The sequence below is a fragment of the Pteropus vampyrus genome, unplaced genomic scaffold (assembly GCF_000151845.1).
Source record: "Pteropus vampyrus isolate Shadow unplaced genomic scaffold, Pvam_2.0 Scaffold3, whole genome shotgun sequence".
NCBI classification, from domain to species: Eukaryota; Metazoa; Chordata; class Mammalia; order Chiroptera; family Pteropodidae; genus Pteropus; species Pteropus vampyrus.
Window position 1 is genome coordinate 22296996 of NW_011888784.1, and position 7064 is coordinate 22304059.

At 34.6% G+C, this 7064-nt stretch overlaps 1 protein-coding gene across 7 annotated transcripts in view; it reads left to right on the top strand.

Annotated features, from left to right (window-relative positions):
- BICC1 (BicC family RNA binding protein 1) overlaps positions 1 to 7064 on the top strand; it is a 255262-nt gene that overhangs the window by 22979 nt on the left and 225219 nt on the right. The window lies entirely within an intron of this gene.

Consider the following 7064-nt stretch of genomic DNA (forward strand, 5'->3'; position numbering starts at 1 on the left):
TAGAATTAATGTGAAGTCATTAGCATGTGCCCTGATCCAATTTAACTGGCATCTTTATACAAAGGGGGAAATTTGGACACAGTGACAAAAACATAGGGGGCAGATGGTATGTTATTGTAAAATGTGAAGAGACATAGTGAGAACCTGGCCATCCCTTAACAGTCCTCAAAAGAAACCAACCCTTGCAGCACCTTGAATTTGGACTTCTACCTTCCAGGACTGTGAGACAGTACATTTCTGTTAAGCCATTCAGTTTGTGGTACTCAGGTATGGCAGCACTAACAAACCAATACAACATATTTCTCTGTTATGCTATATATCAGGATATACCCATTTAAAATGAACAGTTTAACATTTCTTAGGACCGTGTAAGCACTCTTAAGGAATTAGTTTTTCAGTTTTACAAGTGGAGAAATTAAGGTTGGCTGTGGTGATGAAGCAGTTAGATTTTCCAAGTGGATCCAGGACCCTACTCTGCATAAATACAAAGACCTTTTCTTATTCAGGAGTTTATGAGTTTGTGCAATTTGTAGCAACACCAGAGTCTGCTGGAGACCTAATAGACTGAAAAGGTGGAATCAGAAACAAACAAACCTACTCTCATCCAGCACCAAAATAAAGTTCTCAAAATTACATGTATTGGAATTAAATTATCTGGAGATTAGAAACAGATGTCTTCAAATGACCAGTTTTTCCACTGCCCCAAGATGTAAGTGCATATTTATTGTGCTCATTTTGTCAACAGTAGAAGGAACACTTGAGTTTAGGGCTTGGAAAATGGAAGATGAAGCGTTCCTTCAGCTGTTCCCTCTGCATTCCGTGGCCCCTGAGGGTTTCCCGTATCTGAGTAAACTCATATCATACTGTACTACTGCCAGCTGAAGCGAGAACACACCTTGCCTACCCAGACCCTGACTGGGGAAAATTGGAATTAGTGATAGAGAAGAAAGCTATTTAAAAATGTTAGATTTTTTGTTGTTGCTATGGAGGTTGGGAGATGTTAATCTCTGGGTGAAAAAGTTCTCTACCTACTTGAATTTTGTAGAGTAAGGTAGTGAAAGCTGTTAAACTAGCTTGACCAATGATTTTTCATAGTGATTTTTAAGAGAAACTATGGTATAGAAAGCTAGCATTCTTTTAGTCATTTTATTGGCTGTTGAGTTGTCTAGTATTATTATAGTAACTCAAAATATACCAAAGTATGTCATTTAAAAGGTCTTACACTAGTGTTTAATATAAAATTATAAAATTTTTGGAGTAATGAAGAACCTAAACCTTTTAGAGAAATCAACCTAGCCTTTGGTAAACTTTTATTATGTATTCCAAAATGTGAATTTCAGATTTAGAAAAGAGCTGATCAAAGGACATTATATGATTTATTATGCTTATGAATTTGAAAATTTTGTGGCACTTAATTTTTTGGAATAGAATTATTCTGTGTGTTATCACCATGAGTACCATTTCTAAATATGTTTTTTTTTGTGTGCCTTTGTTATGACTATTTCTATCTTAACATTTCATACCCACAGTTTTTAGTTTTAAAATAATCTAGTCGATAGGTTGAGAGTAGTTTTTTACTTTTGTTTTTAACATTTTAAATTGTGAAGTAGAACATAAGATACCACAAATGTAGCAGAAGTGAATAATTATTTATACCACTTGGGTCAGAAAAGAAAAAATATTGTCAGTATTCCAAAAGCATGCCTTTCATGCTCACCCCTCACCTTTGAAGGTCACAGCTCTCCTCATGTGTGTGGCAGTATCTGTCTTAGTTTGCTACATAGTTTTACCACCTATATGTATATGAATCCTTATCGACCTTGTTGGGTTTTGCCTTATTTTAAATTTTATGTAATTATGCATATATAATCTGTTGGGTCTGGCTTTTCCCGCTCAAAATTTTAAATTCATCCGTATTGTAAATGACTAGAGTTTATTGATGCTCATTGCTGAATGTTTTCTGTGGTACGAACATACCATTGTCAATCTTTTCCACTCTTGAACAATTCTTGCCATTTAATGGGAGTGTTTTGTTCCACAAATATTTAACGTAGTTATCGATATAGAGGTGTAATTTAACTATGTGTTTTTGTTGGTTTCATCTGTTTCTATTTTATTTTAATTTTCAGTAAACTTATTTTTTAGAGCAGTTTTAGGTTCACAACAAAGTTGAACGGAGGGTAACAGAGGTTTCCCGTATAGTTTCTGTTTCCACATTTGCATGAGCATTACCAGCATCTCCCACTGGAGTGGTACATGGTTCCAGTTGCTGAACCCACACTGATGCATTATAATCACCCAAAGTCCATAGTGTACATTAAGATTCACTCTTGGTGTTGTACGTTCTATGAGTTTGGAAAAATATATAATGGCATGTTCTTTGGTTTTCCTGTTCAGCGCCTTTTGGGTTAGTTGATTACTTATACAATTTTTATTTAACTTATCTAGTAGCTTTTAAGCAATAGCTCTTTTCCTTATTTATTAATAGTTGTTGCGAGATGACACTCCGCATCCTTAAGTTGTCGCAGTCTAGAGTTATTGTGCCACTTCATGTAAAAGGAAAGGCTTTGCAACCATTTAAATCCATTTGCCACCTCCTCCATCCTTTATAATACAGTTGTCATAAGTGTTAACGTCTACCTACATTATAAACCCCATAGTCTGGTGTTATAATTTTGTTTTAAACAACCATGTTTTTAATGAAATCCAGAAGAAAAATGTATTCGTGAATCTATTTACATATTTACCATTTCTTGAGCTCTTCATTCTTTCCTGGACTTCCAACTTTCTCATTATCTTCATCCTGAAAAAAATTCCTTTAACATTACTTGTAGTACAATTTCTGCTGGAGACAAGTTTTCTTAGTTTTATCTGAACATGTTTATTACTGCACATTTGTTCTTTTTTTGCCCTGGAGTATTCCATTGAATGTAAATGCCACAATTTATCCTGACAGGTATTTCTGTTATTTTTATCTTTTGGCTATTATGAATAAAGCTGTTATGGATGATGTTGTACATGTCCTTTGGTGGACTGATTTCTTTTGTGTATGTACCTAGGGATGAAATGATAGATAGTAAGAATATATTTAGTTTTAGAAGATATTACCAGTTAGTTTTCAAAAGTGTCATACCAACTTGTACTCTGTAATCTCAGGGCTTTTCAGTTGCTTTATAGCATTGTCAATAATAGATATTGTCAATCTTTTTCTTTTTAGCCATTCTGGTGAGAATTTCATTGTGGTTTTAAATATGTAGCAGCATTTCACTGTGGTTTTAATGTGCATGTCCTTGATGACTGATGAGGTTGAGCATCTTTTCAAATGTTTGCTGGCTATTTGGATGGTCACTTTTGTGACACATTTATTCAATATAATGTAATCTTACATGATGCCAATGCCTGACTGTCCAGCTTCTAGCTGAGAGGTTGTCAAGAGCATGAGTTGGGTTCTCAGATGCCCCTTCTAATCAGACATGTTCCCATGGAAAAGGCCCCAGATGCTGCCCTCATCTTCCTGGTCTTTTGTTCCCCACTGTGTCCTTGCTTAGCCATTCTTCAATCTCTTGTAATTTTCTAATGCCTCTAAGCAAATTTTTCTTTTTCTTTTTCTTTGTCTTTTTTTAAAAAATATTATTTCCATCTTTCCTAGTTAGCTACAATGGGAAGGTACATATTCATCTATCATTACTGGAGGTGGAATTTCTCAGAATTTTTTCATCAAGTGATTACGTTTTTCTAATTTTAATTTTAAAGACATGGAGGAAAACGTTACGAGATCAATTTTTACAGGGACTAACTTTTAAGGGAATTTGTTTGGAATTTCATTTGTGGTTTTACAAATTATTCCTTGGCTTTCAAGGAATTTCTCATAAAATGATCTGTACTTATATTTTTGGTTTCCATTTTGCAATATTTCTTGAAGTTTTTCGAAAGAAAAATACTTTCGTTAGACTCAAACTTTAAGATAGTCTAGATATATAATTATGACAACAAGTAAAACAGCATATTCTTTCATAATAACTTCTTAAATATCAAAATATCTGCCCTTTCAGTTGATTTGATAAAGTGTGCCTATGTAGACAGGCATGTTCTGTATTCTCATAGGACTTACAAAAGGTAAAAGATTGGACTGGAGGAGCTAAAAGGAAGATGGCAGGGTAGAAAGACCAGGAATCTGTGTTCCCAGCCTAGACAACAGTTGCACCAGCAGAATATGTCCAATACAACTATTTTGGAACTCTGGAGTCATACTTGCTACAGCATGGGTGAACCTTGATGCTATTATGCTAAGTGAACTAAGCCGGTTACAATAGGACAAATATTGTGTAATTCTACTTATATGAGGTAACTAGAGTCGTTAAATTCATAGAGACAAAGTAGAATGGTGGTTGCCAGGGGCTGGTGGGAAAGGCGTTGAGAGTGCCCTAGTGGGTACAGAGTTTCAGTTTGGGAAGATGAAAAAGTCCTAGAAATGATGGTGGTGATGTTTGCACAACAATGTGAGTGTATTTAATGCCAGTGAACCATACTCTTAAAAGTGGTAAATTGCATGTTATGTGTATTTTATCACAATTAAGAATAAATAAATTTCAAAAAGTGTAATGCCATGCATTGGAACACATTTAATAACTCTTGTTCCTCAAATATCTAAATTAAGCCATAATTCGAATGTATTAATTGATGTCGTTATTTAAAGAAATCATACAGTGAATTATTTTTCTAAAGTAAAGCCTACTTTTGGAATGGAAACTCATGCCTAATTTTTGTGTTTTATAGATTTAGAATTTTACATATTTGGTTTCCTTTAGTGGGACCCATTGTCTTGATATGGCATACAGCTCTTTTATGTGATGAAGCCTTCATAATCTAATACAATTAATTAGTCATTCACTATTTGTAAATTATTGCAGAAAGCTCATTTTGTTCTTGGTTGTAAATGACCAATGGCTGTTGTGTATGTGCATATATATAACATCCATTGAAAATGATAATGGCGATAGTGAAGAGTGTATGTAGTACTGGTTTTCCTAACCTGCAGATATGCCACCTTTATGAAGCCTAAGCAAATGAATAAGTAATTGGAAAAATAAGTTGGTTGATTCAGATTATTCAGTATCAAATTAAAGGTTCAGAAACAATTTACTTTGAAAATGTAACTGAATTATTCAGTCTCCTTAGGTACTGCATACTTTTTAAAATGACACTTATTTTACTGTAAACGTATGATATGGCCATTGTATGGCTATTATGCTGCTTACTTTAGCTTTGCCTTTTAGATTATTTTAGTCATCTTTTAGTTTAAGATGTATAGGTGTGATATTGTATTATTATTTTTTAATTAAATACTTATATTACACTTTTATAAGTCTACTCTTGCAGGTTGATTTAAAAATTTATTCGTTTAAATGTGGATATATTTTTAAGAATAATTTCATTCTTGAAATTTAAAATAGAATATTTCAGCGTTGATTTATCCTTAGAATGTATATCATCATGGCCATGAATTGTTTCCATAGTTGTGACTCCTTTATGAAATATGAAAATTTAAGGGTTGATATTAACTTGTATTTTTCTGTATGTGGAGTTTGCTTGTGATCTCTCTTGGATTTGGATAGTTGTGACTAGGTTGAACTAGCTTGACTTCCGATGTTTTCTTTAAATTTATTGTAGTTATATAATGGAAATAGAAAATGTCAAGATAAGTGGGTGTTCCATTTAGGATAATGATTTGGCTCATATTCTTTAGATAATTGTTGGACAAAACATTGTCTGGAGAGGCGAGGCATTCACTGCATGGGGGGAAGGTGGAGAAGTTAGCCCTCTGGTGGCAGCTCCAGGCCTTGTTTCTTGTTTCAAGAGATTTTGCTGCTGCCCAAACTCGCATATTGCAGCTCACAAAACAAACCCACCTACCCATTTAATTAGTCCTGCTTTTCCTAGAAGATTCTTTTACATGTCTTTGTGGAATTCACTGTCTATCTAAAGAAGCTTATCAAGTTATTCTCTCCAAAATATACAGCATCCTCTCTGAGTCAGGTTCTGGTAAATACCATTTTCTTTTTTCTTTTCTTTTCTTTTTTTTATTGCATTTGGTGATGTATTAGTGCATTAATGGTGGTAGAGCCTCTGAAGGGGTAGTACTCTAGGCAGCAACCCAGTTGTGCTGTCGCTTGTTTCAGTTTCAAGGGAAGTCTACACATGTGCCTGGAGTCCTGTTCCTCTAGATTCTTAAAAGTAGATGGGAGTTAGCAGACTATTTGTGTCTTGTTTTACTTATTACATATTCATCCTAATCCATGATTTTTTTCTTGACCCAGAATTAAGCAATTAATTCTGTTTTGGCGTTTTTAGTAGGGTTGCCCATTTTTGCCTATAAATTCAGAATACTTCTGGGTCATGAAACAAAAATAATGTTATTTGTATTAGCTTACAGATCTCATCTGTAAGTTTATTATTCACATTCTAGGAATGATAGAGTGGAAGGTTATAGAGATGTAAGTAATAAGTGAAATAGGCTGGGATAGTAAAAATAGGGAGTAGTAGGGATTAACGCAAATTGGAGAGGCTGTGCCTGGCCTGAAGGGGCTGCCTCTGCTCTGCTATATCAGGTTGTTGCTATGGGAATGGCCAGGTGTGACCAGATCATCCTAGTGTTTAAACAAAAAGGTAGAAATTTGAATTTTTACATGCAGCATCCCAATTTTTATTATTGGCAACGAGTTCAGATTAACAAAATATATGGGCCAAATAAAATACCACCTGTTTTCAGCCTCCAGTGTAGAGTATATGAAGCCAGCATGTTGCTCCTTCACGTAACAGGTGATGCTTTTAGCAGAGTATCTCCACTGAGGCAGTGTGGTGACCAGTCTTACACAAGTCAGCTCTGGGATTCTCTGTACTGTGTGCCTCTTGTAGTCGCAGGAAAAACCCATGTCGAAATGACACCCCCAACTGACCCCAGTTTTACCTAAAACGAACTGTTCTCTTATTTTCGTAATTTATTTTGTTATCCTGTTATTAGTAGTTTCAGATGCTTAAGAAAAAAAATCAGTATTAAAGTGTCA